Source organism: Bactrocera latifrons, unplaced genomic scaffold (assembly GCF_001853355.1).
Source record: "Bactrocera latifrons isolate USDA-ARS-PBARC rearing strain unplaced genomic scaffold, ASM185335v1 scaffold_3, whole genome shotgun sequence".
In the NCBI taxonomy this organism is placed as follows: Eukaryota; Metazoa; Arthropoda; class Insecta; order Diptera; family Tephritidae; genus Bactrocera; species Bactrocera latifrons.
In genome coordinates, this window is record NW_017536629.1 from 2,152,077 (window position 1) to 2,179,819 (window position 27,743).

The window sequence follows — 27,743 nt, forward strand, 5'->3', positions numbered from 1 at the left end:
TCGTTTGGTATCGAACGGCTCGGAGAGGTCCTTTCCGATTCTGACGGAGCTTTTGGTGTTGCTCAACGTCAGCTTACACAGCCGTATAAGTTTTGTAGGGATACCAAATTCAGACATCGCGGCGTAAAGGCAGCTCCTTTTCGTGCTGTCGAAAGCAGCTGTGAAATCGACGAAGAGGTGGTGAGCGTCGATTCTCCTTTCACGGGTAAATTTACGTCTTATGTTGTATAAAATATCTCCGACGTTTTATTCTGGGTGTTAAAAATCTTGTACCAAACTTAATAAACCCTTTGACGCGTATTAAAATGTGGAAAATATTTTTTAGCCATAAGTAATATAAGTAATTCTCTATGTTTTTATAAGTAAATATTTAAAAGCTTAAAATTATTAGAAATATACTATTAGATCATACAAAATATTCTGCTTACAAGTAAGCAAGCAGTTGGTTTGGCTTATAACATTTTTTACCGATCTTCCAGCTGCAGCCGAACGTCTTTCAAAAGTGGTTACTACAACCAAACAAGCAAGGAAATTTTCTGTTCTTGAGAAAATCTAAATTAACATCTATTTGTCGAAGGAATTCCGTGAAACGAAATGAAAGTTAAATAACAACGGCGAAAGCACTCTCTGCTGCCCGACACCAATCTGAACTTGAAACACTTTTGAACTTCATCAAAGAAGCTTCCCTGCAAAACCACACTTTTTGATTTCTGTTCGTGGTTATGATCCTCTTCCAGGCATTTTCACTAACATCCCCCCTTATGCCCAACTAGAAGTTTATAAATACTTTTCAACTGTCCTCAATCAATCATTTCAAGTTTTAAGAAAGCGAAGATGAAGATGAGAGAGGTCTATTTTAACTCGTTTCTTTAGTTTTGTGATTTTTGTATGCAAAAATATACTTTCTAATTCCAAAATTATTATTTTATTATTGTAGAGCAAATCTAAACTAATGCAGCTTAATATAAAACATCCCATGTACAATAATTACGGAAACCTCACTTTCTTTAGATTTAATTGGCTGGAAGTGGTTTCAAGGTAAAATATTGGCCACAAACATAACAATTTCACTGCAGCAAGGTCTGTGAACTCGCCAATTTCCGCTTAGATTTACGTAAGTAACTATAATTATAAATTAGTATGTCGGTATGTATGTATGTTTATGTAGGTACATATCTAGCAATAGTGTATGGTAGATTGAGCTATAAACCTTTGAGTTATAACGACAACGCCGTAAAGCAGACAAATGAGTAATTCACATTAGTAGCTTGTGAAGACATACATACGATATATTTATATCTATATTACTAACTTCATAAAAGCGAATAAGTGCTTATATAGCATATTCGAAAATAATTATTACACTTTCACTTCTCAAGGTTTGCGCTTTTTTTGGACGACTGCTTTGGTTATCAACAGCTATGGGAAAGAAAATTTTAACTGCATATACCCATACACACACATATTACATTTACTATATATATCTAACTGCAGTGATGGTAACACCGAACGAGCAACAGATAACCAAGTCTGTGTGTAAATATGTAAGCGTATGTGTATTTGTGTGCCTTTCCCCTTTTGAATATGATATAACTTAATTTATAACGCAATAAAACGAAAAGGTACCAAACGAATTATTACAATAACAGCAATTGTAGCGCCGCATATGCATAGACACACACACACACACGCACGCACATATAAGAGCGTCGGCGCACGTGCAACGCCTTTGATAGAGTGGCCGCAGATGCAGTCATACAAGTGTAACGGCGAAGGTTGCAACTAAATAGTTTCGAGCTGAGGTGCCATTAATCTTGCAACGTTTTGCGATGCTTGAGTTATGGGCTGCGTGGATGCAAGCAGCTGGCAGGCAAGCGGAGCGCTGCAAATAAAGTGAAGAGAAGTGAAGTGAAGAGGCATGAGCGTGAAGCGCGTGTGGAGCGCAGAGTTGAAGGTGTAAAACGCTTTACATAAGGAACATTCGCATGTTTCCCGTCTTCGCCAAGCGCAGTCGCCGCCTGCCGTCTGTTTAAATGTCTCGAAAAGTTCCTTGTGCAACCTGTGCGCTGCCATGCCGCGTAATGTGTAAAATGATGGCTAAAATGCGGTTGAATAAACGCAAACACACACATGTGTGTATATTTACACACACGCACACACACACATTCACAAATATGTATAGTATATTCATACAATGAGTTGTGGGAACTCAAGCACGTGGGTTCTAGTTTCGGGGGAAGCCAGCCAGTTGACTTCGTTTAGAGGTTGTGGCGGCAATCATATGTGGCGCTGTTGAATTTAACATGTGTTCGCCCCTTAAGTTGCACATAAAAGTTTTGTGTAAGATTCCAACTTTTCACTGGATTTTGTTTTTTGATAGCAAATATGAATAATGTTGCCGCGTTTCATTAGTGTCGGTGGGAAGAAATGGAAAAATTTGCGAACATTTCTTTTAGTGTTTGAAATTGGAATAATCTTTAGTAAAGAGAGGGCAACTTTTGTATTCGAAGAATATGGATAGGTGAGATTTTACTCCCGATTTTGTCTATAGATTTGATTTTAATCAAAATATACATAGTATATATATGTATATATATACAAGTTTTTTTTGTAGCAGCAGAAAGTATTCCTTTAGTAATTTCGAAGAATAGTACCAAGTTGACATCCCTTTGCCGGGTCCGTTTCAGTAACTTGAACTCGACTTCCGTGGGAACGATACATACTATACATAGGTCGTATCTAATGACTCTGCGCCGGAGTAAAAGGCTACCTAATCGTCATATAAACAAGCCTAAAAATTTGAAGTCGTTCAGGAGTAGTGTAGAAACATTTAGGAAAAGCTTCGAAAATGCACGCGAAAGCTCCTCACTGCTTAGGGGTTCGCGTATAGGTTTGATATAATTTTTCAAGAAACGAATCGAGATTCGAAAGCAAAATTTTTATATCATAATATCTCGCATAATTTTTTCCTTAACTTTTTTCCTTCAACTAAGCTTTCAAATTATTCCCTTATTTGCTCTCAGACAATTTTGTTTTATTGGAAGCCCATTATAAATATCTAAAATCTCATATAATCGTATTTCAAAGTTAAAAAAGAAATTTTCAAAAGTTAAAAAATGTTAAAAGAAAAGCTCTTAAAATCTTGTTGTACTAAGTTGATCTTTAATAAGGCTTCATAGTCATTCGTCAGAACACTTTAAACACTGATATTTTTTGAATTGAAAAACGTGTTTTAAGAAACTTAAAAACTTTTTGTACATCACCCTAAGAGCTTTTATAAAGCTTCATGCTATTTTTTACAATTTACAATTTACTAACACTCTCACTTTAACAACCTACAACGACGTGTAAGCTTGAAAGCTTGTTGTACATCGTCTTAGGAGCTTTTAAGAAGCGTTTATAGTGATTAGAAAATTATAGGAAATACAATTCACCAATACTCTCTCTTAGAGATCCTACAACCATGTGGTAGCTCAGTTGATAAAGCTGGATAAGGACCCCTGCCTGTAGATATTGTGCAGTAATCTCCCTCAAATCGATCTTCAGGTTATTACTTTTCAGCTGATTTTAACTAACTGAACCGTAAAAAATTCTTAACTATTAGTCGATCTTTCGTCAGAACTTTTCCACTCAGGTACATAGAGAACTATTCCTGTCCCTCTCTTGAGGTGGCTAAATAAGTTATATAATATTAACAAGTAAGGAAGGGCAAAGTTCGGGTGTCACCGAACATTTTATACTCTCGCATGATAAAGTGATAATCGAGGTTTCAGGCTTGGTTGTGAACCGATTTTCACCCATATTTCGTACATATCATCAGGGTGTTAAGAAAATATTACGTACCGAATTTTATTGAAATCGGTGGAGTACTTCCTGAGATATGGTTTTTGGTCCATAAGTGGGCGACGCCACGCCCATTTTCAATTTAAAAAAAAAACCTGGGTGCAGCTTCCTTCTGCCATTTCTTCCGTAAAATTTAGTGTTTYTGACGTTTTTYGTTAGTCGGTTAACRCACTTTTAGTGATTTTCAACATAACCTTTGTATGGGAGGTGGGCGTGGTTATTATCCGATTTCTTCCATTTTTGAACTGTATATGGAAATGCCTAAAAGAAACGACTCTGTACAGTTTGGTYGACAYAGCTRTAGAAGTTTTCGAGATATGTACAAAAAACTTAGTAGGGGGCGGGGCCACGCCCACTTTTCCAAAAAATTACGGCCTAATATGCCCCTCCCTAATGCAATCCTTTTTGCCAAATTTCACTTTAATATCTTTATTTATGGCTTAGTTATGACACTTTATAAGTTTTGGGTTTTCGCCATTTTGTGGGCGTGGCAGTGGCCCGATTTTGCCCATCTTCGATCTTAACCTTCTTATGGAGCCAAGAAATACGAGTACCAAGTTTCATCATGATATCYCAATTTTTACTCAAGTTACAGCTTGCACGGATGGACGGATAGACGGACGGACAGACATCCGGATTTCAACTCTACTCGTCACCCTGATCATTTTGGTATATATAACCCTATATCTGACTCTTTTAGTTTTAGGACTTATAAACAACCGTTATGTGAACAAAACTATAATACTCTCTTTAGCAACATTGTTGCGAGAGTATAAAAATTTGATGACGTTAAAAAATTAGGTGAAACTAATCAATGACTTATAACTGATTTCCTGAATATTTGATTAATTATTACCAGCTTTTGGACGGCTATAGTTGACGGTTTATAATTACACGAGCAGCAAACTAATTGAAAAATAATTACTATATACTAAGATAATAGTATGTAATTAAACTTTTTATGAAACTCACCTGAATATTTTTCACTTCTTTCGTTAGAGTTTCTTCACTGCACTTATTTGTTCACCTTAAAAGCAAAAACCTAAGCTGTAAATTTCCCAAGAATTCTTCGGTTTGGAGAAAGATAGAACTCTCTGTCTGATCAGTGTGTAAATTAATGAATTTTTTTAATGGCAATTTGGTATTTTACGTCAGCATCATCAACATCATCAGCAATTTCCCAAAGCAAATAAATTTGGGTTATCGCTTTGTGTAATCTGCTATTTGTTTTGTTTGCTGTGTTCTGAGAAAGACATCAAATATTTGACCTTATGCGATGAAAGCTGTAAAGAGCAGAGCAGACAAGTTAATGATAAGAATGTACAAATAAAATAATATAAATAATATACAAATAAACATTTAAATGTTAAAGCAGTAAATGCATGTAATTACAGAACATATTTACATATGATTATACAGAAAATTCACTTTGATATTATTTGAGTGTAGAGAGTTTTATTGATTTTGAAATAAATTGCCCGGTCAAATAATATCATTTTAGCTGTCATAAAAATGTTATGTTATATATGAATATTATAAATGTGTAGTTCTAAGAATTCAGTAGTTTTGTTTTGCATTAAGGCCTTTTCTGGCTCAGTCAAGAGCAACTTGAAGCGACTCAGGAGCTGCCCTTTCAACATTGGGCTCAACGGATAAACCAACATTTGAAAGAGATAATATTCAAAAAATAAATGTCAAAGAAAGTTCTTTCGGATTCTTCTATTGGTCAAATATCGGGAAACTACAAAATGTTTTCAGTTCAAACGCGGCCTTAATTCTTTTTTAAGATATCATTACTGAAGGTTATTTTTCTAATTTCTTGAATACTATTGATAGAATCCGTAAAATAAAAACGTAACTTTTTCTATTTATTATCAATTTTTCGAAATGCAAATCTAACGTCTATTTAATTAAGCTAAGTAATTCCAAAATGTTAACTGTAGTTTCTATGGAAAAAGGAATTTCCAATGAATTTTCAAAGTATTGTAATTAGTACTCCCCATTCCATTACAGGTATATGTATGTATGTACGCCGGTATATACAAACATCAGCGCATATAATATTGAATTTTTTTGCTTACACTTATTAAACGGGTTTCACATGCTTGTTTTGTAAAGTACACACAACTATTCGCATAAAAATACTGAAGCGCAGACCCCGTGAGGAAAGCGAGCTTCTTTCTTATAGATTTGTAGTTAAAATAACGGTTAGTAAAGTAAAATTGGCAACGGTGCGGAATACCATTCAGTTTCTAATAATTTTGTGGTTAAAATATTAAAGTAAAATTGGCAATGGTGCGGAGTATTTAGAGAATTTTAGCAGTGTGTAAAAGAAGAATGAGAAAATTTATAAAATTTCGTAAGAATAATTTTTGAAAATAATATATATCATATCTATTTTTGATGTTAATATATTTAGGTGTCTGCTCGATCAAAGTTATATTATATTATATCATCAAAGTAGTTCGTGTTTTCCAATACTTCATATGAGTTGGACAATGTATAACTAATGTGAACATAATTATGACGGCACTTATCATAGTAAATAATTGAAACTTGTCACTATTTTAGTATTGCTATAATGAGGTATATTTCAAAGAAAGAAACAATAATTTCTTCTTCTCCTTTATTTGGGTAGACACCGCTTACTGTAATAATATATAGTAATTATCATAATATTTTAAAATACTAGTCTAGCCAATTTTCCTACAGGGACTGATAAAATTACACAGCTGTATAATTAGGGAATATTTGTAATAAAAACTGTTAATCGTTGTTAATATAATAGTCAGTTGAAAAGTCCCCTGGCCTATGTTTACCTTCAAGAAGCGTGTGTATGCTAATTTGATAGCTATTAGATTATTCTTAGTTTTTGAATTATATCATCGACTATTACAAAGCGTTATTGAAAATGTTGATTGACGAAAACGCCCGGAAGTGCCCCAAGACAATGCGCTGTGCCACAAGTTAATGGAAACGATGACAAAAATCGATGAGTTGGGCTTTAAATGGCTTACGCATTCACTGTTTTCCACTGATCTGACACCCAGCGACTATTTCATAATGAATTGGATTTCGAATGGCTTCCGAATTCACCGCATTATCCAGATCTGGTCTCCCAACAATTATTTTATCGTCTCAGATCGCAAACGAATGCTCACTGGGAAGAAATTTTCATCGAATGAAGAGGAGATCAACGTAAGCTAGGCCTGCTTTGAAGCAAAGGTCAAATCGTACTACAAAAATGGTGCTATAATCGGGGTATCACCCTCACCCTTTAATTGTGTTTTACTATGTTATGCCGGGGACTTTTCAATTGATTAGTTATGTGTATTTGTTCAAATGAGCTGTAAGAGAAATGGCAGTGCACTCAGCTGTCAGTTCGTGATAAGAAAGAGAGCGAGAGAGTCAGAAACTGAAACGGGGAATTGTTAAATTAAAATTAAACGTGGAAAAATATTAACAAATTATAGCTTACAGATTTTTTAATGCCGAAGCTCATATCTATGTATGTATGTAAATTACTATAGATTTCTAACGAAACGTTATCAAATGAGTGGTGGAAGGAGGGTGCAGAGCAAGTAAGTTTTTTACAAGCGCTTTCAAGCATGGCTGGCTGGACAAGTGTAATCGCTGTGTAAAACTTTCATAAACGGAAATTCAGGCGTTTCAAAGCATTTGTCGAATATTAACACACACTCACACACACATATACACACTCGCAGATACATAGATGTGGGGCACAAAAAATATGCGGTGGCGAAAAAATGGAAACAAATGAATATGTAAATCGCAGTTACATGCCGCTTCAGCGCGTAAGTAGATCAACTTTTACATGAAGAACATCACAACAATAATAATAATAACAACACAACAACAATAATAAAATGTCAATTCGAAACAATAACAACACCCACGACAGACGTTAAAGCATTAAATATGTATAAAAATATTATGCAATTAAAAAGTAATTAAGATTTTGGTTACCAACACTCACACACACACATACATATATAGAAATAAAAACATGTATAGAAATACAAACATATATACAGACGTATAAGGACGGTAAGAGCTAAAGCTTGCGCCAAGAAAAAAAGCCGGGCCATCAAATGCTGGCATTTTGGTGCATGCGTGGGTTTTGTGTCACAATCCGAGACGAAAATGAACACGCATCGCTGGCGTTTCACACGAAAATGGCCGCACAGCCATGACATGGGAAATAATTGGCTCACAATTCGGTCACAACGCTCGTAAACATACACCCACAACATGCGAGTGTGGCGCGGCCGACATGAAAAAGTGAATGCCGTTAAAGAAATAACGGTGTGAAAACAAATTAAAGCAAACATTTTGCCAAAAGCTTCGAAAAAGCATGAAGACAGATATGAAAACCCGCTTGAATTCGCGCACAAAAGACTTTAAAGCGAGACTTTGCGAGACTTATAATTATAAATACAACAAAAACAACGGTCAACTGTACTGTATATGTATAACTGTTTGTTATTCGCAATACGCTTTAAGCCACTTTTCGCACATTTGTTGCTTCCTCGCTGTGTTTGTGTATATATCATGGTCAATAAGAAGCGCAAAAGCTCAAATTCATGTGGGTATTAGGGTGCGTCTAAAAAAATTTTTTTAATAAAAACGTCGTTTTTTCGCGTTTTTCCTTAGATATAGTGATAATATCTTTAAACAAGAACACATTTTGGCAAAGTCTGAGCTCTTAATATTGTCGTCTAAAAACTTTGGAACGAGTCGACTTAACAAAAAAAAATTTTTTTTTTTTAATTTAATATTATTTTATTAAATTATTTTCCCATATCAATAATAAAATATATAATAAAAATATATAATACTATAAAAAAGTTTAAAATGATTTTTTGCCAAGTTCACTCGCTATAAAAATTTTTCGATTCAATCGTAAAAGGTAATTTTTAAGTTTTTTTTATTTTCTTTCACAAAGTAATGCCTCCAAATTATAAAATTATTTACAGTTGATTTTAATATTACGATGATGTTTTCAAGGTTTTTTAGAAAAAATATATTAAAAAAAAACTTTTCTTGAAAAAATGGTTTAGTATGATTTTTGTCAAATCGGTTTATTGCAGAGTTATGTGAATCCAACCTTAAACGTAAATTTTTTTTATTAAAATTTCTTTTTTTTTTTATTTAATTTATACCCCAAATTTTTTGCCGTAGTTGCAGGCGACATTTTCACGGTTCCTTAGAAAAAATAAATTTAAAAAAAAAAATTTTTTTTCAACCACCCTAATATACATATGTATATGTATATAAGTATGCTTAAGATATATGTAATTGTTATTACAACTGTCCGCCAAGTAATTCCGCTATTGTGCGCAAAAGTCGCAAATCGGGCCAAGTTTGTACAGTAAAAGCCGCTTGGGAATGACCAACTCATTTATTTTGACGCACACACACACAAACTCATTCATATATACATACATTGTCTTGTGTGAATTTTCCACTGCTCATGCTCGGCAACAAGAAAAAAATAAACACTTTTTAAATAAAAAAAAAAAAATATTTTAATATATGAAGAGGGTACAACAAATTAAAGTTGGCACATTTCGAGTTGACTTTGGTTCAAGAGTAGTGTAGTGAAGAGCAAACACAGCAACATGGCATCACTAAAGTATTCTGCGCACTAAATAGGTAAACATGTGTGCGTGTGCAGCGCTTTCCTCTGCTCTTGTAAAATGTTAAATTACTTCCGCAGTCGACGACAAATGAAGGGCCAAGCCAAGCCCAGCTCTGCACTGGGCTCATTTCACATGAGTTCAGTTCAACTCAACTCAAGTTGATCAGCAGACAGCGCATGCGTGTTTTACGCTCTAAGCTTTATTTCGTGTATTTGTAGCGACGTCTGTTTGTATGTGTAGATATAGGTATTTACATATACCTGTTGGATACACACAGATGTAAGACTTGCCTTTTCTGCGCAGTTTCGTAAATTTAGATATGGTATGTTTATTTTAAGCTAATCCGAATCCCTAAATTTCGTGGTATTGGAAAAAGTGCTTTTAGTCTCAATTGCCGTGAATCGTAGTTCTGAGTTTGCTACTGAAGAAAGTATATCCAACCAAAAAAAGGCAACCAATCAGTACTCGGATCAACTTTATCGACTTTAGAGTTCTATGCTCTTGCATCTCAAGAAAAATAAGAAGTCTATAATACATACATATGCTTAAAGGAAAATATATGTAATCTCCCTTGAAACGTACATTTAGTCATTTCTCTGCGCTTGTTATTGCAGCAATGAAAACCAGTCCATTAGGGGGCACTTTGCTAACGCTCGGTTAATCATACCATATCCACTGAGTTAGGTATGAAATAATATAATCAGCTGTATTCAAGCTTGGAACCGCTTCTTGAACATTTTATCATTATATAATATAACTATGAAAAAACTAAGAAAACAGCAAAAGCTGGTGACCTCTCGTTAATCGTTGATATTCATATCTGCTTCTCCGCCTAAACAGGCTTCTCCCGAAAATATTCTCTCGAAGATGTCCGTTGTTGAGGCAGAAATTCTTGATATTATATAAGAAACCAATATCCAATTTTATATGAAAAGATTTCGCTTTTAAACTCTTAAAGCAGAGAAGGTTGGTTTGATGATTGAAAAGGGGTGTCTAGAAGCACATCTGACATACAACTTAAGATAAGATAAGGTATATGCCACAGCAATCAGGGCATATGCTGGTAATCAAGACAAAACCATCTCTGTTCCGCTTACCTTACAGAAATAGGGTTCTTGAGAAGGAGCCACAAATCGTAATTACGTCAAGGAAATTACTTTACTATTCCAATATTAACGTAGGCAGCCTTTACGCGATTATATTCGAATCAACAATATCGTGCCTTTCCCTTCAGCTGTTTCCACTAGCGAGTACTCCATTGATCACATTCAAATCTGGGGCGCTTTCGTCCATTCGGACAACATGACCTAGCCAGTGTAGCCGCCATCTATGCCAATTTCAGGATAGACGAAATTATCCTAAAGGGGAGTGCGACGACTGTTTGTTAGATGAGATGTTTCGTGTGGTAGATTTTTGTATAAAACTGTACCTTATCTAGTTAGCTATGCGGCTCTCTGAAGCCTAGTTGGTACCGAACGGTTCGAAAAGGTCCGTTCCCACGACAGTCGGATCTACGTAACTGGAACGGGCCCGCCTTTTTTATTTCTTTTAAGAAAGAAATAGGCCACCTTAAGAGTGTATCTAATACCTTAAGTCTGGTTTACTTTCAATATAGTAACCAATATTGAAGTACTTCTAAAAGGCTCGTCTCACAAGTAAACTTAGCTCCAGCTGACTTTTCAGAGAAAATATTTAGAGGCAGATTTGCACTCTTCTTATCTTATACTAGATGGTTAAATAGAGAATCTTTCTCAATTCAATAATTCCGCAAATATTACTAATTCTTTATGTCTACATAAATTTAAGTCTTTAACATAGATTAGCAGTAAGTATTCTTCCACCTAATCGCCTGCCGCACCCAATTTTACTTTCTAACTGTACGTGCTTATCTCAGTGACGACTTCTGCCAGCAGGTATGTATACTTATATTCAGTATTTAAATATTGTGAGTTTTGTTTATTTTCGAGAATCAGAATTGACCCAAATAGCTCTGTCAACAACAAAAATAGTTAATTCGTACATCTCCCATTGCCGTGCAACATTTGAAGCTGCTGTACTTGTAGGTACTGCATTCCGACCAGAGCGTTTAATACTAAAACAACACACACCACTACATGCGAGATGTGAGTAAACAAATGCCAGTGAATTCAGAAATTTTACGAGCAGCATTAAATTATAGCTCCAGCAAAGGAATACTATTAAAAAGAAAGATTGAATAGCTGACAGACATTCTTCTGCGAGTACACCGCACAGCGTACAGTGTGCTCCAAAAGCGTTGCTCTAAATTTAATCTCGCCTGGCGAAGCAGCAGTAAGGCAACAACAATGCAAATCAATTAAAAACAAAAGAGTGCAGCAGGCAGCAAGTAGAGGAGGCACATTAAAATGTTAATGCCGAATGAGCGGCATGAAGTGGAGTTTAATGACTTCTTAGGGTCTAGGAATCAACACAAATGCTCTCGGAACAATCAAAATAATGATGGGGACATGTGCCTCTTAGTGGATACACATACTTGTGTTTTCACGAATAGCTGTGTGTGTAAATAAATGCTGGATTTGTGTGCTTCGTTCGCATATTGGATTTTTATGACTTCTTCATTTGTGTGCCACATTCACACTTCATTATATTTTATATGACTAACACACGACAGTGGCAAGCTTTACCCTGTTGGAATTTTTTCTTTTTAATTTGGTACTACTTTTTTCTAAGGGACGGTATGAGCAAGTCTTTCAAGGGAAGACTTTCTTTTTAAATTCCAAAATGTAGTAGTAAGGAGTTCCAGGGTATGCAATTTTGTCATATTTTTAATAGTAGTATTTATGTTTTAAATTCCAAAAGTAGTAGCAAGGTGTCCTAAAATAAGAAAGGGTATGAAATTTTTGCATATTTTAAAAAGTAGTACTTTTTTAATTTCAAAAAGTAGTAGCAAGGGGTATACATTTTTTTCATATTTAAAAAAGTAATAGTTTTTTTATTTCAAAAAAAAAAATTGAAAAATGTCCGAGGGTACGAAATTTTTTGCATATTTTAAAAAAATTTTGCATAAAATAAAATTCATAGAGTAGTAGCAAAGGGTCCAGGCCATGATATTTATCATATTTAAAAAAATAGTATTTATGTTTTAAATTCCAAAAGTAGTAGCCATCGGTCCGAAAATAAGAAATGGTATTTAATTTTTGCATAAAAGTAGTATTTCTTTTTTTTTTTTTAATCAAAAAGTGGTAGCAAGGGGTCCAGACTATGAAAAAGTGCAACATTTAGCCAGCACTTCATAGCAGCTTTTGTGAAATGTCAGTTTCTTCCCTTTATGTCCTACAGGGTATGTGTTAAAAGTATAATTGAACCTTCGGCGACAAGTGTGTCTTTTAATTGAACATTCAATAAACTAATTGCTGATTCCAGTTGTTCTTGAGAGTGATATACATATGTAATTTGTAATTGTATGTATATGTATATATATGTATCTTCCATATGTTTCAGAACAGTGAGTGGACACTAGCGCCAGTCTATCTTTGCTGCATGTAAACACTTCGTTGCAGTTTATGTTTCTGCTATTATTTTATTGCTGTAAATGTGGCATGTGCGCTACTTATTCGTGCAATTAATCTGTTTCCAAACACCCACAATTCATTGTGTTTAACTTGAGGACAATTTATATTCGCACGACATGCGGTTGTTGTTACTTGTTGCGTGAGTGTGTGAATTTTATGATGATTTGGTTGTAAATATATACGTTATTCGCTTATTATAAGTCAATGCCAATTTTTTCTCGTTTGAGCATTGAAATATCTCAACGTCATGCCAAGCAGCATTGAAGGTTGCATAAAGCGTTGGAGAATTACGACGTGGAATTAAAATAGAAAGAAATAGCTGTAGTCCCCACAAGTGGCGATTTACATTTTATGAAGGAACACATTGCTTGAGATCCATCTTTCTCGGTCTCCCTCTTTCTCTCTCTCTCTCTCTATCTCTCTCTCTCTCTCTCTCTCTCCCTCCCTTTCTCTCTTTCAAATATATTCACCTTCATAATTACGCTCAAAAATATGAAGATTACTATCGATCCTACACCTAGTGAAGTAGTTAACGCCAAATTTAAATTCTTTTAGATAGATTTTTGTAATTATTTCTATAAAAATATTTATGTGGTACTAGCTGGTGCTCTAGAATTGTTTACTCCGCATGTTTGCTTAACTTGACGTCTATTTACACAACTGACTCGCTCTCCAATCGCAATACAAATTAGTTCATTAACATTTTGTTGATGTGCGAACATTATAAGAGTAAGAATTCTAAATTAGTTAGGCAAATAAGCTAAATTTAAACTTAGTACAGTAGCATAATACCGGGTTTTCTGAGTTTCACAATGTATCAAAATGTGACTCAAATTATTGATATCTACATGATGAATGAAAAATGAATGCCAAGTCATTGCCATCTTTTTAGTGTAGTAGTGAATATTGAGTATAGTTTTACGAATGATAGAGAGAGAGCTTTTATAAAAATATTTAATACAAAGTTGCGTGCATTTTGTACTAGACGGTCTAATACTGGTGTTATCAATACTGTGATTCATATTTTATCAAATTTTGATTCCAAACAAGTTCGAATTTACATTACATTTCACATTAGAATAAAAAGGATTTGTTTACAGAATATGTAAAAACATTGAATCAGCAAATATTATAAATAGCTATAAGAATCATAACAGAATCGATTGTGCTTCATTGAGACTAATCAATATATTCTTCAAAAATATAATTTGCCAAAAGTATTTTTAAAACGACTTAATATCTATTTTGAAGGTCCTAAATGTGGGTTCTTTTTAAGCTTCTAACATCCAAACTGTTGACTAGTAGATTTCTTGTCAGGAAGATTTCATGATAAGAAAGTCTATCTAGGTGTTCTCGACTGATTTTGTTTTCAACATTAGGTACATTAAAGTCTTTGTAGATTTCAAAGTTGGACCACTGACAATGCTTCTTAAAGTCTTAGATTGATATCTTTGGAGGCCTTCACTGTTGGATGTACTCGCTGTGCGTGTGTTCAAATTGTTGTAAGGATTGACTTGTCGAGCCGAACTTTATTTTCAAGACTAAGTTGTGATCGTGGGCCTAACAACTAGTACATTCTTTCGTTTTAAATCAAGCTGCTTTAATTTCTCTTTTATTGGTGCCTTTCAAGTGAGTCTTCTGTCCAAATAAACACCTAGATATTTTACAGTTTCACTTTCAGGTATTACAGAACCATTTAATGATACCGGTCTCGCCGCTTTAAAAATTTTAGCGGAGCGGAGTTTGCATGTGGCAATAATTTTCTATTATGACAACACATGCTTCATTTTTCAAGACTGATTAAAAATTATTTAACAGAAACCTTAACAGAAATTGGCTTGATTTAACCTTCGTTTGGAGTGGAATCCAAAAATTTCCAGAAAGTTGAAGTTTGAGTATTAAATACAAATCGAAAAGTTCTCATAATAGTTTACAAGACACATTTAAAAGCCAATATGTTGGCAAGTATAAGATATTTGAGGATAATGTGTTTGATCTAAGACAATGAAATCTGGATCTAAACCCAAAGAATTTTTTTTCGGAACTAATAAAGTCCATCAAACCGCTTGGGGTCAACTTATAAACTGAAAGCTGCAATTATTGACTTAGAGATATTGAAACATAAAAGTTCCCAACTTTTTAAATAGTGTGTGATTTGCTAGTTTTTCTAAATTTTTAGTTTTAGAAATTTATCTGATGCACCAGCATTGAAAAACAAGTTCTTAGAAGCTCAAATCGACTTATGAATTGAGAGAAAGCTCTGGGGAATTGCTTCAACACAAGTTCAACTATTCGCTCTAATGAACGCATTATTAGCTCAGCAAACACGCGATAACTGTAAGCCACCGATAATTCAGAACATTTTTTTCAAATACGTCAAATCATGAAATCAACTCGTTTCAGCGATTTTCAATGCATAAATCCCAATAAGAGATGACTTTTTAATTAAAATGGGGTTGTATAATAAATTCATGCGTGATATGCAATAGCGGCTTACAGTCGCTTATCTTGTGATGGTCTTTAATATTTTTCAATTTAATTTTGAATCATGCACATGTACTTACACACGCATGCACAAACTTATTGACATGGCGATTCGCTTTTCTACAACACGACTTAAGCGCGACTAATCGCTTCGTTTTGTTTAAAACAAATGTACAACATAGCTTGATATTTTTAATATGTTTAATTTAATTAGAGCACTTCACAGCCTGTTGCTGAGATGGAGGCCCTCACGGGACCTAAGAAGCTGTACAGAAAATCTCGCTTATTATTATCGCTCGAGAGTAAAATATGAAATGTCGCCTGGAGGGTGAATATAAACAAAAGAAATTGAAATGTGCAGCCAACGAAGCGTACGCGGCGAAGAACGGAAACGGAAAGCAACGGGCCGTCGAACAGGCTGGTGATGAAGACGCGAAACAAATTAGTAAAACAGCAATAAGCAAAATAATAAAGTAATGCAAAATTTGTTGTAAAAGGGATAGTGGGAAGAAGGGGTAGAGAAGAGTTCAAAAATTGGAAAAAATATATTAAAAAAAGGAAAGGTTACTTCGGTGCAGCCGAATACCCTACAGAGGAGCATTTCTTATAGCTTAAAAATTAAAAAAAAAAATCTCTAATCTGGTTTTGATCGGTTAATTTGTATGGCGGTTAATTTGTACGATCTGAACAATTTCTTCATGGTATAAACATTAAAAAACTGCAAATATTAGAAAAAGTGGCGATAAGGCTCGCAATATTTAATGCGTCTTAAAGCAGAAGCTGGGCTCCAGAATGATAATAAACATATTTACAATAAATGATTAAAAAATAAAAACGCAAAAAAATTGCGATAAGCAGCACAGAAGGCAAATAAGTATTGGAAAAAGTTGTACTTAAAAATAAATGCAACAAAATTAAATTTTATTCAAAAACAGGTTTGCTTCGACACTGGCGCGACTGTCCGGCCGTTCTCGCTTTGCTTGCTGAATTTTAATTCACTTTTGACGTTCGTTTTTGCATTGCAACTTTTGTGGTGGATGCTGTGCAACTGCTGTTTTATGTATTCGCATTGTTGTTGTTGTTATTGTGTTTGTTGTTATTAATCTGTTTACTTCTGCCGCTGAAACGTCGTTTGCGAAAAGCGCAGAAAATGTGATTGTCACTGCGCGCACAACAGCAACAACAAAAAACAAACACAACAACAATATCAAACAACTGCAAACAATAACAACAACAACGAAAAACAATGCACAGCAAATGGCATCGCCAACGGGTCAAACGGCGCATTATTTCATATAAAACTCAGACAGGCAGACAGTAGTCCGACAGCGGCCGGGGGGTGAGACTGGAGGGCGGCGCACTCCCCAGTCACTCAGAACTCATGCTTGTGCAGTTAAAAATTTTTTGTTCGGTTATGCGCGCTACGCACAGATTGTTGCGAAAAGCAACAACAACAAAAAGTGGGGAATTACTGGAATGGATAAGGAAGAGCGCGAACTTTTAATTATTTACATCACATATTCGGTGTGGAAAATGGTGCAAAGCAAGTGTAAAAAGGCAACAATAATGGCAATAGAGGTTTAAAAGCGCGTTACACTGGCTTACACGTTTAAAATTTTAACAAAAATATTAAAAAATTTACACTAGAAAATAGTTAGTTGGTTATTTTGTTAAAACGTTCTTAAAAAAAAAATATATTTTTAAATAGTTAATTTAATTAATTTTTAATTTAATTCATATATACATTATAATTAATAATTTATTTTTAATTCGGTATTAAATTGTTTTTTTTTTTGGCGGAAAGTTTATAACAAAAAAGGTTTTTGAAACTCTAAAAATTTTCTTTGTTTTAAAAAGTTTTTGTTTTTTTACTTTAATAAACTGGGTTTTGTAATATATTTTTTCGACTTCAATGCCGTTACTGCTTCGAAGCAAAATTTTATATTGAATGTTTAGAAAAGTTTATTTTTTAGTTGAAAAGTTTTGTATTATTATTTTATTATTTAATTACTTTACTACTAACATATTTTATGTTCACTTATGGAGTAATTATTTGATTTTAATTTTAAAAAGTCAAAAATATTCCATTGTTTTTATTAATTATTTAAAGTTGTTTGTAAGTGCTGTGAATCAATTTTTTTAGTATTAGATTTATTTAGTTATTTTGATAAAAATTGTATACAAAATTATTCTGACTAGTTTCTGTATTTATTTATTTATTTATTTATTTATTTTTTTTTAATTATAAACACATCTTGAAAACTTTTATTAAAAAAAGTATTTTCTTAACTGCCTAAGAATTGTGATATTATTTTTTCTTGCTATTATTATTTATAACTATTTGAAATTTTTGTCACTGTGTCGAACCAAATTTTTATTTTTTATTGTTAAATTAATTGAGCTATTCTGAAAAATTTAAAAAAAAAAATGTATTCCAAATACTTTTGACTAATTTCTGATTTTCAATTATATGCTATTACTTTTAATTAAAACATATTATTTAAAAAAAAATGTCTAAAAGTTGTAATTTTTTTAATTTTATTTATTTATTATATTTTTTTGTTTTTTATATATAATTGTTTAAATTTTTTTTGTAACAGTTTCGAACCAAATTTGTGGATCTGTATGATATAAAATATATTTGACTAATTTCTTTATTTTTTTAGCTATATTTTACTGGCTCTATTAATAAACAGGTATTTTCCGAATTGTTTTTATAAAAAAATTTATAATATTTCTGCTATTTTTATTATTTCCACATATATTTTTTTTTTTATATTTTATATGCAAGTGGCTTAAAACACTCTTTATCACGGTTAGGATTCCCTTATATTTATTTTGCATGAACGCACTTCTTGATATTTTAGTAAGATTTTTTTATTTTTTTTTTTTTAATAATTATAAATTTTATAATTCATCAAATTTGTTTAAGCTTTTATTTTTTATGTTTTCATGTAAATTTAATTCAGTATGCTAAATTTGTTAGCTTTAATGCTTTTTTTTACATTTTCATTTAGATTTTATCACTTCTAAAACATTTTAATATTAAACAATATTTAGCTACAACACAAACATCATTATTATTTTCAATTATTTTGCACTTTTATATAAATTAATAATTTATTATTTTATAATTTATTTCCAAAAAACAAATTAACAAAAATAATTCAAATATTTTGCTAATATTTACTTGTAATGTATATATAATATTTTTTTACAGAATTTCAATATTTTTCACAAACAAATGCAATTTAAATTACCACAAAAAATTGCAAGAAATGCAAATGTAAATAATACAAAAAAAAAAAATTTAGTTTTTTCATTTTAAGAAAAGTTTTAGTTAAGTTACCGATTAAACTATTTTTAACTTTTGTACAAAAAAGATGGGAAAATGGTACAAACATAATATTTATTTTATTTTTAACCATTATTTACATTTGTATTATTAATCTTTTTAATTCTGGTTATTATTATTATAAATTTTTGTTTTTCAGCATACTGTTTTTTTCTATTTTAGAAGAAATCTGCCTTAATATATATTATTATTATTGTTGTTGTAGTATTTTTTGTTATTATCAGTTTTATAGCCAACTTTTCCTAATTCATTTAATTATTATTTCTTTAATTTCTCTTTTAGGCAATATGTAATGTATTATTATCAATAACTTTCATTTCTGATAAATTTTTTTTTTTTATTCTAGAGGAAACTCCCCGAAATAAATTCCTTCAGCAGTGTATTTATATTTATTATTGTTTTTGTTGTATATATTTTGTTGCTATCAATTTTTAGCCGACTTTTCTTAATAAATTGAATTACTTATTTTATAATTTTGTTTTAATGAAACTTTAATTATAGAAACCCATTATACTCCTTTTAGTTACTTTTTCTAAAAACAAGTGGAAAAATTATAATGTTGGTTTAGTGTTATCCTTTTAAATATTTTTAATTTTTAAATTATTATTATTTATTTGTATATTTAACTTATTATAATTCTTTTTTAATTTCTCATGAATTCTTTTTTTGAATTTTAACAGAAATCTCTCAAATAAATTCATTTTGCAATATTTTCATAATTATTATAGCTTCTGTCACATTTTTTGTTAATTTAATTATTTATTTTTAGTTAATCTTATTTATGTAAACCATTAAATTATTTTCTTCGTAATTCAGAAAAAATTCCCCCGAATAAATTCATTTAGGCAGAATATTTTGTTATTGTTTTTGTTACATTTTTTGTTATTATCGTTATATTAGTTTATTTCGTAAACCAGTATTACTTATAACAAACGCAAAAGCTGGCTACTCGAACGGCTGAAGCTGAGCGCGCTCGCAGGCATTTGGGGCAGACAGGTGAGGCGGCTGTGAGGGCCGCTTTAAGCTCAGCTTTTGTCTGACGTTTGGCTAATAAGTAAGACAATGCGCTTAAAAACACAAGCTAAAGCGGGACAAAGCGATGTTGAAACACGCAAGTAAAACCACACACACACGCACGCACTTACATGGCCACGAAATGACAAAAGCGATTTACGAAAAAGTTTAATTTCCAAACACACAATTCTATTTACCAAATCTTCAACTTTGCGAAGTTGCAAGCTACAAGCTGTTTCAGTGTTGAAAACAACAGTTAAATACCAATAATTCAGCTGATTCACGGCGCTAGCTGACGTTTGTAAACTTGTTGTCAACTTTTATTTTTGTTGTCACTACATCAGCACACCATTTGCATGCTGGCGAAGAGCACTTCACTTGCACTTTGCACAAATATCAATTTTCACACAAAAAACCAGCGCGCTCACATACACACGCACACGTACGTACGCGGGGTGATTTCTTCGGCCGCACTTTATGAGAAAAACAAATAAATTTTTTTGGTAAAACCGAATTTTCGCTCGGGTTTCAAAACACCAACGCGTTTCTAATTTGCACGCGCTTCCTTCCAGTACGAAAAAATTTCGGTTTGTTTAGCTTTAGGGCGACACGCGCTGCCAATTCGCGTCATCAACTTTTAAAGTTTGGCTAAAAGCACGGCTTGCGACAATTTTAATAGAAAAGCCAATAGACCGCGAGCGAAAATTTTACAAACAAGATTTGATTATTTCACTACCGAACACGGGAATTGGATGCGCCTACACACATGACCGTCACGACGTCTCATAGGCAACTGAAGCGACGACGGACCAAATAATCATACAATGACGACGACGCCAACCAGCAAGTCAGTTGGTAGGCTAACGAATGCGCCCTGCAGAGCGCCAAACACAACAATGCTACACAGCGGCCACCAGACGACATTGAGCATGGTTGCCAACTGCGCACAAACAGCATTGGTGCGAGTATAGAAAACGAACGCGTATGGAGTTGGGAATGTGTTGAGGCAGTCGCTGCTCTCACCACATCGAGGGCCGCGGTTTGAGAGCGCAATGTGTGTGCAAGTGGTGTAGCAAGTTGATTTGGTGCTCAGGTAACTATTTTCTCGCATGCGATAAAAATACCGTCTGGCGGCTGAGAGACGCCGTTGTCTACGTCAAATTGTGTTGTCGGTAACAAAAGCGACGCGGAAAGTTTGTTTACATTTTTATTGCTGTTGTTGTTGTGGGGAAAATGTTGCTGAGGGGATTAACTTGCATTGACTATAGGTTGTTTTAAAATTTTTTAAGTACCATTGAGGTTTCGCATTGAAACAAATTATTTTTGGGCGTGTGGAAGTGCAACAGTTCTTGCAGACCAGAATATTTAAATATATACATACATATGTTCTATTATTTATAAATAGAGGAAAAATGTTTGGGTTTTTTGATCGATTCTAGATCCTAATTCAACGGCGTAAAAGTAAGAATCAATTAAAACGATAAAAAACGAAGCTGAATTGTGCAAGAACTGAAGCCGCTCGACCTTCTCAAAGAACATCGCTTCACTCTATGGGCGAACTTTAAGAAGATCCGACGGTTTCGAAATTTTGTGCAGCAATGAGGCCTATTTTTGGCTCAATAGGTATGTAAATAAGCTAAATTGCCACATTTGGGACGAAGAGGAACCTGAAGATATTCAAGACACGTCATTTCAACCAAAAAAAAAAAGGACGGTTCGGTGTACTTTGTGATCCATTGGAACCATCGGTCCATATTTCTTAAAAATTTATGTCGGCGAAAACGAAACCGTTAATAGCGAACAACTGACTATTTGAAGCTGAAATTGAGGCTCGTGATTTCAACAAGTTTTATTAAAAGATCACTTCGATGAGCAGATAATTTCCCATCTTGGTTCTTGGTTCGGTCGATAGGGCACCAAGATCGTGTGATATCACATCGTTAGACTTTTTCTTGTGGTGATAGTAAAGTCTGGGATATATTGCATCTATTGCATGTCATTCGCAGTTACCAGCCGAAATGTTCGAACGAGTCATCGAAAATTGAACTCAACTGATAGACCATCTAAGACCTAGCCGCGGTCAACTTTTGAAAGAGATAAACTTCAAAAAACAAATGCCAAAGAATGTTCTTTCGAATGGTAATAAACATTCGCCCATCACGGTCTAGATTTTCAATTCAAACTCAAAATATGCGAATTGAAGGTGGAACTTGAGATTAACTGAAAGAAAAAAGGCATTAGCACAAAATAAATCGATCGGGCTTATGGGAACTTCTCAGCATATTCAATGAAATCAGATCTCCAGATCAAGAATCTATTCAAACTCAAAATTTACGGATTGAAAATATAACTTGAGATTAACTGAGAGAGGAAGGAAGAGATCTTAGCATGAAATTAGTTCTTCACGTTGATTTTGTTCCACTTATGCGAGCTACTAAGTATATTCAATTAAGTTAAGATCTCTAGATCACAGTATACCTAATACTCTCAAAGACGTCGAAAGAGTTAAAGTAAGCGTAATCAAGCCTACGATCGTTTTGTTATACACACGTAGCGCTTAGTCCTCCATGATTCGGATGTATATTTTTGGGTTATGTTAACTTGCACTAAACCAGGTTTTCATAAGAACGAGTCAACGAATCTTGAATATAGAACATATACGTACACATTAAGTCTCATGTCTCTTCGAACAGTTCCAAAGAAAAAGCTAAAAAATTTCTCGACACAAATATTTCTATTAATTATGATTAGTTCAGCGCCTTAAAAAACGATAAGGAAACTGAACTGCGAGCCAGCGCACAGTTCAAAGGCTACAATTTTAATTGCAACCCACATGTGGCAAGTGAATGCAACGCCTTAGAACGCTACACCACGAATAACTGCCAGCTTGTGGCCAACAATAAAAACATCTTTTGCAATTTGCATTAATTTATCAACACCCGGTTCTAGTTGGCTGGTCGCAGCGGTGACCCTGTTGGCCCCCAATATGAACGAATGTGTGCCTTTCGCTTGCAAAAAAGTAAGCGTCTTGCGGCACTGATTGAGCTAGTAACTGTATACGTGTTTCGTATGCATACATACATATGTATGTCTGTTTGTCTGTCCGAGGAGAGGCCGTCGCGCTAACCAACCATTGCGTGCGGTAATCGAGTTGCAACTGGTGCAACAAATTTCGTTGTGTGTTCTTCTCGCCTGGCTGCTTGCAAAAATGACCAACACAAACAACAACAAGAGCAACAGCGCAGTCAGCGGCAGAATTAGAAGAAGCAGCAGCACAAAGCGAAAATTTACACGCATGCGTACACTTGGAAAACTCTCTGCTCTTCGTCGTTCGTGCACTCTGCCGGCAACAATTCGGCAGCGGAGAAACCCTCGCCTGATGCCACCCTTTTGGGCCCAACTCTCACGCCCAAGCGCTTGAATTACCGGCCGAATTCTGTGTCGGTTGAATTTGCATTTTGCACAAACAACACAACGAAAGTGGCGTAACAAACACAAAATTGTGCAACAACAACAAAAAGTGTAGTAAAAGGCACAACAAAAGAGTTGTAGTAGAATAAAATCAAAAGTGCGCCTACAACTCGCAAACTAAAAATAGCCGTAGTAACTGCAACTACGAGCGTAACAGCAACAACAACAATAATGATTATGGTGAAGCCAAAATAACAAACGCAAGTTTAGTTAATGATTGTTGTTTTCGCAAAAGCAAAGATTACAACCGAAAATTCTGTTGCAGGCGTTTGCATTTGCTCTGCCAGTACAACAACATGTCCGCCTCGTTACTGTTGTACAATCAGTTCGATCGGCCGGCTGGCCGTCGTCGGTGGGGTTGACGGCGCCGCTCGGTGGGTCGCTGCTTTTTGCTTGCGTTATTCATTGCGGCATTTTGTGTGTGCCACTGTGCTTGTGTTGGTGCGTGTGCTTTTGTTTTTTGTTTTTGGTTGCGAAGTGCAATCACCTCTCAATGTTTGTTTACAAACTAAAGTGCGGTTAGGAAACTTTTGCTATATGCGCCAGCATCGACCGGCAAAAGAGCTAATATGTCTCATATACTTTTATATATGAACTCACACACACACACACACACAGGCACATTATGTTTGCGTATATGCATGTGTAGAGACAAATCTTGCCGGAAACGCAGCCATATGTATTTGTTTAGGTTATGTGGACTGTGTTTACACAAGTGAGCAACTTTAAAGCTTTCAGAATTTGGGTGTTTTGTTAACAAAAACATAATTATATTTAAACAATACTATTTTTTCGAAACTGAAGGGTTATTTATTTAGACATTTTATATAAAGAAGACTTTTTATAACTATGTAAATGTGATTTTTAAGTTATTTTTAGTTGAATAGACTAATGTAATTTTCATGAGCAATTTTTATATTCTTTCTACACAGAAGTGTCCGGTTTACTCTGCATCGAAGGTAACTTGTTACAGTTACAATCTAGTTAAATTTAAATTTATTCACAAAAAAAAAAAAAAAAAAAAAAAAAAAAAAAAAAAAAAAAAAAAAAAAAAAAAAAAAAAAAAAAAAAAAAAAAAAAAGCTAAAATTTTACTTAAGGATGGAAGCCTCGAGTAATAACTCTTAATAACATAATGTTTACTATTATCTGAATGACTTAATGTCACTAACTAATAATAAGAAGGAAAAGAATGACACGTCATGTTCCTGCGACGTCAAAAAAAAAAAAAACACAAAATAAGACTTTGTTCATAATTTTAAAACTCTTAATTTAAGTAATCCCCTGTGGCCCAATACATTTGTGTCAACGTTAGTCAATTTCTCAATTTCTGGAATAGCCTTCTATGCACGTATCGATTCACTTTCAGTGTGCCCAATTGACTCAATACGGTTTCCCCAGAGCGATCGTTTGAGTTTGCGGGAAATCACACAGAGCTAAATCAGGCGACGGTGGTTACGGCACGATATTGGTTAAAAATTTGGGTTTTTCGCTTTCGGTTCACCTTTGCCACGATATTCGGCCGGTTGATCTTTTGTTGCCGGGTCGTATGGATAGGTAAAAGATTCATTCCCAGTAATAATTCCTTTCATGACAAAATGTCATGATCCTGGTGGTCGGAAAGCATTAATCATAGAGGTTAAAGCGACGCTGTTTCTTTTATTTAATTATTATTAAATAAAATTATTAAAAATATTTATTTTAGATTTAATTGTGCTTTCACTTTTCTTAGGCACAAATGATCTTTCAAAAATAGCCAGTTTCCCTTTGTTTTTCTAGTATGTTTGTAAATTTAATTACATATCATAAAATAATAAATAATAATCTTTCAATACAGTTTTCCACTGACTCTCTGGCTGTGAGTTGTCGATTCACAAACACCAAATCCGTTACTTGATGTTGATAGCAGTCCTGGTGGTGGTTCGTCGTCAACGCGTTCTCGACGCTCTTTGAATAATTTGTAACAATCAAAATGACCTGCTAGCGACAAACAATTTACCTAAGTCTTTTCCAACATGCTGAGCGTTTTGTCACTAGAAAATTGATTCCGCATTAAAAATTTAATGGAACTTCTATCTTGGATAATATCACTCATTATAAAAATCGTCGTAGGCACTTTGAATATTTTAGAAAGACAAGCGCATACTATGCACTAATGATTATTTTGATGTGAAATTTGGCACTGACGGTCGATGAATGGATTTTCTTGCGAAATTCAAATTAATAAGCCTAACTTTTTTGTTAAGAGTTTATATACAGCGAATAAAATTGAATTTTTCACAATATTTTCTGAGAAAACTGTTAAGTTTATTGATTCAAAAATGTGTAAATTTTTCTAACTTAAAATCCAAATAGTAATGTTAAACCTAGTATCGCAAATCGAACGATTAAGCAAAATAATTTTTTTCTTCCAAATGGCGGTTTCCCGAAAAAAAAACGATTTTTGACCAAAATTTCAGCCCTAAATTGCTTATAAAAATATTAATCGGTGAGAAAAAGTCTTCTTATATATATTTAAGAAGGTCGTATTTAAATTTGAGACTAATTGGATTAGCCGAAATTATTGATTATTTGAAATCACACATTTTGAGAAAAACACGTTTAAAGTTTGGCTTTGTACTTCAAATCACTCTGAAACAGCTTTTCAAATTTGCTTGTAACTTCGATAATATTCGCCGGAACGATATGAAATTTTCTGTGTGAATTACTAAATATATATATGTACATTAAGAATTTAAAATAAAAAAAAATATATATCGTTTTTTATTCTGACTGTATATAACCCCTCAACGCCAGCAAAGAAGAAGAAAAATAATTTCAGATAGTATCAACTTATAATTTCTCAAATCTTAGAGAATTGCGATTACACTAATCTTATTATTGTTGCTCTCACGTGTGAATCTTGCTTTTCAGAAGAGAATTTGTATCAAAAACAGCGAGTAGCGAAATGGCGAATCGAAGACGACTCTTACAATTTTATTCCAAGTTTGATAAATTTGTTATTTTTATTATTTGGTATGCATAACATATATTTGCTTGTCCACAACAACACCGAAAAGACATGAAAAAATAATAGAACAAACTTTGCGGTAATTCATATGTGTCCGTGAATCCCAGATCAGCCAAATTAAATAAACCCAAATCAACCACTTATTGCTGACAATATTCTGGTGATGAATGTCTAAAGTTGCTACCTGCTAAATTGCGCCAGACGTTGCAAGTGGCACATACGTGTTGCACAGCGGCACAACACAAACGTGCAACCGGACAGACTTCAGCACAAACAACGCTTTTACTTTCGACGTATGGAGCTAAGTAAATAACGATTTATTTTTGACATTTATACAAATAAAATGTCAACGCTCGATGCTGACAACCGAAACGAAAATATTAAATTGCTGTACTGTTATGGTGGCAGCAATATTTCTGGAGGAAAAATTTAGAGCGAAGAGTTGGAGATGCTCCTGCTTGCATGTATGCGTTTGTGTATATGTTGAGTATAAGATATGCAATGCAAATGGGAAATAGTATAATGCAGTTCGAAAATCGGGTTTGAAAATGTTTCACTATTTATATATAAGTACATAAGTATGTGTTTTTATATATTAATATAGTATATGTAAGTAAATGTGTTTGTAGTGTTATCTTTTGAACTCCACTAGGCGAGTTGTTGCAGTCGGTTTGGCGGAAATTTACATTTCCCACGCAAATTCAAGACGGAAGTAGATACATCCATAGATATGCATGTAGCTGACTTACTAGATACTTACTATATACACAAATTCACACGTTAACTAATATTGACATGGTGGGTCTCACAAGTAGCACTTGAAGTCCACACCCAGTATACATACACACAAATACAGCCAGTACTCGTTTAAACCTGTTGTCATGTCCAACCTATTTTCGCCGCATGTATGTATGTATATCTACTGCAAGTACACCACACATGGTTGTGTGTGTGTGTGTGCAATTTTCCGCTTACGAGCCCAAATTTTCTAAATTAACACATCCCTTGTTCGAATTGGAGAATATTGCGTTGAACACGAATGAAGTAGCATACCTGATGCGTTCGAGTCAGTCAGCGTTGTTGCTGTTGTTGTACTCATTATTTTTATTAACAAGGTGCTGCGTTTGCTTTTGAGCAAAAAGCGTTGACTGTCACAGCGGGTTGTGGCGGCGTCCTGCGGTGGCCGGTCTACAACAATAAGACTAGAGTTGTTGTTGTTGTTGTATGATTTGACGTCACGTTAGCGCATTATCGTCACCTTACAATGCGGAGGTGCTGGACGAGCAGGGGAGATGCAGGCATAAAGACGCGCAATTTAATTGACTTTTCCATAACGGAAATTACAACAATTTC

The 27,743-nt window shown here is 33.9% G+C and overlaps 1 protein-coding gene across 2 annotated transcripts in view; it reads right to left on the minus strand.

Moving 5' to 3' along the window:
- The window catches only part of LOC108970424 (protein toll), a 271,459-nt gene extending 250,700 nt beyond the window's left edge, over nt 1–20,759 (minus strand). Inside the window, exons 1-2 of one of the 2 annotated variants that reach the window (XM_018935775.1) lie at nt 20,108–20,759; nt 4,816–5,126 (exon numbers count right to left, since the gene is read on the minus strand). The gene's annotated coding sequence lies outside the window, so the exon portion shown is untranslated. Of the gene's footprint in view, nt 1–4,815; nt 5,127–20,041 lie in introns of both variants that reach the window. The other variant, XM_018935776.1, reaches the window with a different exon arrangement.
- Between the last annotated feature and the right edge of the window lie 6,984 nt (nt 20,760–27,743).